At 38.4% G+C, this 9,452-nt stretch overlaps 1 protein-coding gene across 1 annotated transcript in view; it reads right to left on the minus strand.

The window, feature by feature from the left end:
- LRRC3B (leucine rich repeat containing 3B) overlaps positions 1 to 9,452 on the minus strand; it is an 873,839-nt gene that overhangs the window by 814,197 nt on the left and 50,190 nt on the right. The window lies entirely within an intron of this gene.

Raw genomic sequence — 9,452 nt, forward strand, 5'->3', positions numbered from 1 at the left:
ATCCACATGCAACTCAATTTAACAAATATTTACTGAATTGCTACCATAAGTATCCTTTGTTATTTTATCTGTCCCATTTTACTTCCCTCTGAGAAGTACATCTCCCCCAGTTCACATCAGCCTCTAATGAGGCTCTTGATCAAGGAGTTTTGCCTTGCCTTCCCCCAGGGTGGCTCACATGACCCAATGGAGCCAATTAGACTATCCCATTTCCCTAGGCACAGACAGAATTCCCTAGACATTTGGGACTGTTTCTGTTTTCAGGGTTTTTATGGCCACTGGGAACAAAACAATCTCTCTTCTTCTGTACTGTTTCTAAAGTGGACACATAAGCCTGAAGCTTCTGTGTGTGATGAATTTGAGGGACCCATGGGATATCCTTTTGACCATAATTAGTAGGCAGTTGAATTCACAAGTCTGACAATCCAGGAAGAGTTTGAGGATGCAGCTGTGGATTTGGAAGTCATTGGTGTGCTTCAAAGAACAGTTTGAAGCACATTCTAGGATCCTGCAGTTCTGTGGAACATAGTTCAGGAATACTAAAAACACAACTAGAAAGTAAAAGCAATCAATGACTACTCAACAAATATACTGTGCTTCTACTATGTGCTTCACTCTGGGCTAGGTGCTAAGAATATAAATGAGTGACAGTGATGGATTGGATGGATAAGCAGGTACTAATTCAAAGCACTTATCAGCTGAGGTCTCCTGTTCCCTTGAGATGTAGGTAATATGATGTTACATCCCCATACCATAACCCATGGAAGTCCAAAGCCCTCCTGAAAATTTCTGTGAAATCCCAAGGGCTAAAATTTTCTAGTCGCCTCTCTCTCTCCAGGTCCCTCCTTCCACATATGCTGTTTCCATTCCTTACTGCATCTGCCTGCATTGGAGACACATTTATCAACCCCAAGACCATGTATTGCCCATTCATTGGGCATGTGTTTGTGGCCTGTTAATATACTTTGCATTTGTAAATATCATTGTTTTTTTATGAGACAAGTTCTCACTCTGTCACCCAGGCTGGAGTGCAATAGCATGATCACAGCTTACTGCAGCCTCAACTTCCTGGTTCAAGTGATCTTCCTGTCTCAGCCTCCTGGGTAGCTAGGACCATAGGCAGAGGTCAACATGCCTGGCTAGTTTTTTTTATTTTTCTAGAGATGAAGTCTCCCCATGTTGCCCAAGCTGCTCCTGAACTCCTGAGCTCAAGCGATCCTCCTGCCTCAGCCTCCCAAAATGCTGACATTATAGGCGTGAGCCATGGTGCCCCACCAATGACACACTTTTTCAACTATACAATAAACTTCTTGAAAACATAGATTGTATCACTAGGCCTCAGGCTAACAACAGTACCAATGTCTTTGTTGATAAGCCTCATTCTACTCATTCCCCTACACGTCACTTTAGAGACTTCACTCTTCTTTGTTTACTGCAAGTAACAGGGAAGCAGCCTGCCCCAGTTGCTAGTTACCCAAACCAACCCAACAAAGCAACCACAGGATTTTATCTTGTGGCAGCACAAATATTAAGGACAGAAAAGGCTGTGTCAATGCAAAAACATCTGGTGCATTCATTAGGTTAGGCTAAATTGTGGTGACAAATGGGTTAAAAAAATGTAAGTGGTACAAACAAAATTGAAGGGTTTTTTTGTTCACAGAACAGTTCAACATAGGTGTTCTTGATTGACTGTGATGCTCTTCCATGTAGTGATTCAGGAATCAGGATTCTTTCTATCTTGTGGCTCCAGAATCCCTTAAGACCTCATCAACCTCTAAATCCAGCTGGCATAAAGATTAAGAGAGTGTGAAGGAGGCACACACACATTCCTAAAAGTCCTGATCCAAAGGTGGTACACATCATATGAATTTAGTTCCATGGACACACTAGGAATTTAGCCTATCCATATGCGCTGCCAAAATCCAATCACTATTTAAGGATAGAGTGGATGTAGGTGGACAGCTAGGGGGCTCCACCATTCTCAATTTATCTGCTTTAAGAACACCCCAGCAGATAAGAGGCTCAGTGTATTCTTTTTTATCCCTTTACCCATCACTCAGCTTTTTATCTTATAGTCTCAAGTATTTTTTTCTATATAACCCTCCTCCCAAACACCCCCTGATTCTACCCTCTGCCTTATGGTTATAAGAAGGTAAAAATTCAATAACCTCTCCATCATGATCATGGCTACATTTCTAAGCATTGTTTAAACCAAGCCATGAGTGTCTAATTTATTCATTACCCCTACAAAAAAAACCCAACCTGCAAAATACTCCCAACCTTACAAGACCATACCTAGAAACTCTTACAAGGAAACTATTCCAAATACATTATCTATCCTAACAAATTCTCCCTTTTTCAGCAAACTTCTTCCTTTTTCAGCAAACTTCTCCTTTCTCCCTAGAGTAGAATTGCCAGTCTCATATGCATTTCTACATACTCAGCTTCTAGTACCAGGGATGTCACTTTATTAATCAAATTGTCTTCAGTGCTGCTAGTTACTCTAACCTGAAAAACTATTATGCATACATTTGGTCAACAAAGACTTATTAAGAGCCTTCTATGTGCTCAGCAGCATGAAAGGCTGGAGACTTGAGGATGAAGAGAATATAGTTGCAGATCACCAAGGACTTACTGTCTAGTGCAGGAGACAGGTTATAAACAGGTATTTATTTATAGGGCCCACTGCTCTAATGAAGCTCTCTGAACAATGCGTCATAGGACAAGATATAAAGGAAGCACTGAACTCTGCCTGAAGATGTCAGGGAAGTATTATTCATCAGCATTTACTGAGTCCCCAATTTGTACTCAGTGCTATGACGGGCAGCATGAAGGCCAGAAAAGAAATAAAATGTTCTAACCTTGTCCTTGATGAGCATATCATCTCTATCCATACAGCAATAATGTTCTCTACAAGGCTGTATAGAGTGTTGCAACTCAATGAAAATGGATTATTAATGATGTGAAGATGAGGTAAGCATCCTGGGAGAGGTCAAGTCATAAAGTGAACCTTGAAAATGTGTTTTAGTCTGGATGAGAGTTGGGTGTGGAATGACTGGCTTTGCAGACAAAGAAAATAAATAGAGTGACATAGGACAGGGAATATAAGCAGTGAGTACCTGAAACAGTAAAGAAAGAATCCTTCAGGAGTGAATGGAGTTAGTAGAAAATAATGGAAGAGAGTGCGGGAGAATCTGGGTGGACCCAAACCTTATGAGTTGAGCAGGTGAGATAAGATTTAACCTGCACAAATTAAGAAACTATTGAAATCTTGTGAGTAAAAACACATTTGACAGAAGCAGTGTATAAAAAGACCTTTGTGACTGCAGTAATCTAATCCATTCAATAAATGCTTGTGAATTTTTAACCTATATAAAAATGTAGTTTATATAAAAATATAAGAATATAGTATGTTCTTCACTTTCAAGAGTTAGGAAACACTGGTGCTGCTGAGTCATTCTGTATTGAACGGTATAATTTTGATGTTTGGGTCCCTAGAGTCAAAATGTAAATGAAAATCAGTTGGAGGCATTTTAAGAATGGTGCAAAAAAAAAAATCTCCTCAACTGCATGATGCTGTTTTCTAAATTCTTTAATGATGTTTTTCCTGTGGGAATCCATTAAAGTCCCCCTTAAATCACTGTATTTCATATTTTTCCCTAAATGTTCTCAATATTTCATATTTTTCCCTTGCTGTTCTCAAATGAACAAACTCACTAACTTCATTTTAAAGGAATTTTGATTGGGTTTTATTTTGTTTCTAAAGCTGTATTATTTTTACTCCAAATCTGATCATCTTGGGAGATGCAAATTCATTTCTCTCCTCCTTAACTTTCCCTGCTGGACATGACAAGTTGACATCTCCAGCCAAATGCATTACTTTCACTTGATCTACAAGGCTTAAGATTCTAGATGATCTGCTTAAAAGTTAGGTTTTTCTTCTTTATAAGCAAAACTTTACATACAGACAGGGACCCAAAAAAAATCACTCTGCAATGTTGTGTTTTCTTGGTCTTACCACCTAAACAAATTCACCTGAAATGCCTATAGTGGAAAACCAAGTATCATGAACAAAAGAAAGAGCCCTCATGTAATAAAAACAACGAGGCAAACACAATGAGGAATGGCAAATAACAGAGTCCCAGTGTTGGGAAGAAAATGGACAATAATGAGGCCTGTGGCAAAATCAATTCTCATTCCCTATCCTAATAAAGCAACTGCTACTTAGCGATGGCTTATCTTTTTCACACAAGCATGGCCAGCATTTTCAGATTTTTCTCATTTTTCCAAAGATGGTGTATTTCAGATTTTCACATGAAATCTCTTGATTTTTTAAATTTTGGCAATCATAGCAGAGACACGATTGTTGCTACCTAGTAGCCATTCCTGACCCACTTAACCATCACTCACCTCCTGTTGCAAAGGCTGAAAAATCTAGTCACTCACTTTCCAAGACCTCCTGTTTCTAGTAATGGCTATGTGTCAAAGTTTTGGCCCTTAAGGAATAAACAATAGTTATCTAGGGAGATTGTAAAGAAAGTTGTTCCAGAAAGATTTTTTCTCTCCCATGATAAAAGATGAGAGTGACATAAGGAGAGATAATATTCACTATTTTGGCTCTCACCCTACATTTGCCTTTAGTTAAAGTCATTTATGTGACATTATGCCTGGAGACGTGGTAACCATTTTACAACCGTGAGGGTAGAACAAGAACATCATGGAGATGCCAACCTAGAGCTCTGACATAGTTAAGCCACTGATCTAATTCTAAACATATCTATCACTATTGTTTTTAATGAGATAATAAATTCATTTATTAGTTAAAAATTGTGTAGAATTTGTTTATAATACTGTCAAGAATGCCTAAAATGTTCTAGCTCTTAAGTGGACTTATAAAGATTCAGTGTGACATCTTTCAAAAATTTCCACCACAGGTCACATGAATCTCTTTATTTACTCTTCTACTATAGTTTGGGTCATACCATACTGTTTAGAACTTTTTTGATAATTGTGTTACGGGTGGTGATTATAAGCTGTTAGACAGCTAAGTCCTTTATGCCAATTTATCTGGGAAAGAAGTCATAGCAAATGGAGCATCTTTAATCACAATGGCCAATTTAAGTGATGGTGCTCCAACTTCAGAGGAGAAGCATGTATTTGTGTGAGAATCTCATAAGAGATTTGGCTTTTCTTCCCGGAAAAATGCACTTTCTCACATCACACTGAGTTCTGAGTATACTTCCGTGGGTTTCACAGATTCCCAATCAGTTCAAGGCAAATTTAGAAGGAAACTTATTAGACCTGGGAAACAGTGAATGGGGACTGGGAGCAGAATCCAAAATAAAGTTTGGGAATAGAGAATAATCATTTTCCGTAAAAATGTCTCTGTGGCCACTTGAGATAAACTCAATGATAAACAGACTTTCTATGATCTGTTCTCTGTCTTTGGATACAAATACAGCCTCAAAAAGGCAAGCCTCACATTACCTGATCATCTAATTTTATAGGTATAATACATAGCTATAATGTATAATACTGGGAAAAAATACGCCAGTTTAAGATGACATTCAGCAAAGAGGTAGAGAGAAAAAGAGGCTCTTGGTTTTGCCCAATCTGAGCATCAGACTCTTGACATATAATAATCACTGGGCAATGTCTCTATATGTCTCTTTCTGGAAAGAGCTTTAACATGGATTTTGAATTAAATAAATTTAAGTGTTACTAATTTTGTGTCAAGACTAGTTTTCTCTCGATTCTCTAGGCTTAGAGTATATACTTCTATGTTGATTTGTGTCTTAAATAAATAGCAAGAATTTTACTGCAGTATTGGTACAAAACTCTGCTCAGTGAAGCCAAGGGATCTGACAGGCAAAGTTCCAACCTTGTCTTGGCACAGCCAACCAGCCAAACAGCATGTAACACTGTGATAATTTGAACATTTTCCTTTTCGAAAGCATATGATTCACAACAGTGTTTTTCTCTATCTAGTTTTTATCTCTCCTGAATCTCAAACATCTTCTTAAGTAAGGACTATTTCACAATCCTTTTAAAAAATGGAAAAGCTGGTCACCTTAGATGAAAAAATATTAATGTAATCCTAAAATTTCCTGAAGGACAAACATATAGAAACATCTTCAAATATCTAGAGATTACTTCTTCTTGAGTTTACCAAATTCTGTTCTGAATATTTTGAGTTTGACTAGTGATGAGGACTTACAGCCTCTGGATAAAGCCAATAAAATCTGGATGTTTCTAGCTAATTAAGGAAAAAGCTCCCTTCAAAATTTTTAAATGAGAGGCAGCCTTGGATATAGCATTTGCTTTCTGTAGAGAGAAAATAATTTGCTAAGTGAAAAAAAGGAATTTTCAGAAAGAAATTACTACATCATGTTTGTTTAAATTCTTTTTAGACTCAAATTAAAGACCTTTTGTTGTCACGTGTCAGCCAATGAGCACAAGATTAAATGCTGAGTTAACAAAAGTTAAACTGAATTTTCATCATTTACTTACATCTTTCAGTTACTTGGAAACAAAAAAAATGATTTTTTGAAAACTAATTCTTTGAAGTCATGCAATTTAATGTAATACAGGAAGTATAAATAGAACATTTTCAATAAACTTCTCATAAACATTGCTCATCCAACAGCAATGCCCCGATCTTTCACAATACCCCAGGACAGACAAAACTAGAAAAGGAATGTGGAGCCCTAGAGTTTGAGACCTCCTGAGCTGGAATAGTACTTGATGACATTATAATGACATTACAAAAGCTTTATACTATGAAAGCCACTAAAGAGCCTGAGTCCTCAAAGAATTGCCCATCAATGAGATCAGATAAAGGCAACATTGAAAAAATATCCTTGCATACTGGAACTTTGCCCTTTAGCCCCATCTCTGCTCTGCTATTTATTATTATCCATGCTTGTCATTGCCATCCTGGAATCTAAATTATCAATTTAACATAGTGTATATTAGTGGGTTTGTAAAACCTAAATTCAGTTTAATTTTTCTGCATAACAAATCATCTCAAAACTTAATGGTTTAAAACAATCCTGTATTAGGACTCATGAATCTCTTGGCCATCTAGATGGTTCTGCTCATTTGCCCAGGCTTGGCTAATCTTGGCTAAGCTCTTTCACATGTTTGAGGCCTTGCCTGGGAAACTGGGATGACTCCTTGCTAGCCCACATGGTATCTCATTCTCCATCAGACTGCCCAGGCTTGTTCACATGATGGCTGGCAGCATTCCAGGAGAAAGAGTAGAAACCACAAGGCCTCCTGAGGCCAGGCTTCTAAATCACACATAGCTACTTCTCTGCATTCTATTTGTCTAGGGAAGTCATAAGTCCAGCCTAAGTTCAAGTTTTAGAGAAACAGAATGTACCTTTTTATGGGAGAAGCTGCAAAGAGAAGGGATCCCATTGCAAAGGGAAGGGATATAGAAAGAGGTGAAGAATGGCAGCTATTTTTGCAGTCTGACACAGAAACAAGTAACTCTTCTAAGCAAAAACGTTGTTTCTTTGTTGGGGGTTAATTTGGAAGGAGGGGAAGAATTATTTCTAACACCAAAGGGTCTTCACCAGTTGAGGCATATTAGCCAGGTAAAGCCAGGCTTCCAGCTCACCAGACTCACCAGTTTTCCCCTCTGCATTCTGTTGCCAAGCATGCCCATTCCCATCAAACAATCTTTAAGTTCACACCCAGGAAGGAGAGTTTGGAGGACAGTATTTGTTGAAAAGTAGTTTAGGCAGCCTCTGGCCTGGAATGCATCCACTGAACTGGAAGATTCAGTAAGTTGCTACAAAAATAAAATGCTCAGTGAACAAATGAATGCTTGGCTCCTTCTAATGGAAGGGGCTGGAGAGCTCAGGAACTGGCAGAAAAGGTCAGTGCAAGAACAGAGTCCTCAAGACAGTACTACCAACTGGCAGCAAGACTCCAAGTCCTCAGGGAAAAAGAGGAGGAGAAGAAAGCCCCTGACAGAAGGAAGCAGGATACCCGTGAAAACAAAGACAGAGAAGATGAAAAAACAAAGAGGCAACAGAAATATGGAAGACCAAAAATAAAATGTCTGAGTTTTAAGAAAGTTTAAAAATACTAGTTTTTCTAGAAAATAAATTACTAGCATGCATGCCAACTTTCCTGATAATATATCCATAATATTTGGATATATAACAACAAAAATAAATAGTTCTTTGATATTTGAAGGGTTTATTCCCAAGCTGTCAATTACTCAGTCCTCCTCTTTTTCTTCTATTTCCTCCAGTCCAGGGTTCTTTGTCAGATAAATGGAGACTCACAGAAATCCAATAATAAAAAAAGATAGCAGGGAATAAGAGACATTATTGACTACTATATACCAAAAGTTTTATCTATGTTAAATGTTAGCATCCTAACAATCCACAGAGGAAGGTATCATTGTATCCCTTTGACAAATTCAAAACTTTAGGATTAGAACTGTAAACTAACTTTCACAAGGTCACCCATTTGGGATGTCTTAGATTCACACCCATTTCTGCTTGCTCTTAAAGTCCGGTTGCTTAACAAGTTTTCTTAAAACTCTGAAACCAATTAAAGGTCTTTGTTTTGGTGTTGGGGTACCCAGCACCAGCAGGACTGTTGAGTTGGCAAGCTGATGTGTCAAGTTAATGACAGATCCTAGGCTTGAACCCCTTCTGCCACCTTCTGGTCTAAGGCTTTCCCTCACATCACACTCCTAAGCAGGGAAATTCAATCAGTTAATTTATTCATTTATTCCAAATTTGCTTATTTGCAGCTGCTGTGTCCCACGTGCTGTGTGAGGTGACACGGAGGGAACAAGACACAGAGTTCCCAGCCCTCATGGAACGTAAGACCCAGCAGTCCCAAGATAAATGCTGGATTGGAAGGAAGCCTAAAACAGGCAAAGTTTGGGGACTCAGTTATCCACACGATTCTTAATTCTCCCTTCTTTCTCGCTCCTTTGATGTTTTGTTCTTCATTCCTTAGGTCGCCCCTTTCACAGTGCTTTATAACAGCAGACTTTATACAGTGTTATTCAACGACTCAAACAGAACTGATTTGAGTTCCCACTCCCCACATTCAAGACTTTCTTCTGTAATTAAAGGTCTGAAATATACTGAAAACGACAGCTCTGAAGTTTTGCAAGTCCAGAGTACAGTACCTATTATCACAGCAGTTCCCTAATCCCTTCAGTATGGTAGTAAACCTCACTGCCAGGAATTTTCTCCATAGGGTGCTTACCGAAATATCTCATTTTTGCTGTAGTCTGATGTTTTTTTGTTTCTTTAGCACTATGCTAATATGTCTAGAGGGAGTTAGGCTAGAGTAATACCTCCAGAGAGCAAAGCTTGAGACAAAGGATGGATGCAGATGGTTTGATGAGAGGCAGCCCCAGAAAACAGAAGTGAGGGAGTAGGGAAAAGACAGTAAGAAAAGAGTACAATCCATGT

Source organism: Pongo abelii, chromosome 2, assembly GCF_028885655.2.
Source record: "Pongo abelii isolate AG06213 chromosome 2, NHGRI_mPonAbe1-v2.0_pri, whole genome shotgun sequence".
Taxonomy (NCBI): Eukaryota; Metazoa; Chordata; class Mammalia; order Primates; family Hominidae; genus Pongo; species Pongo abelii.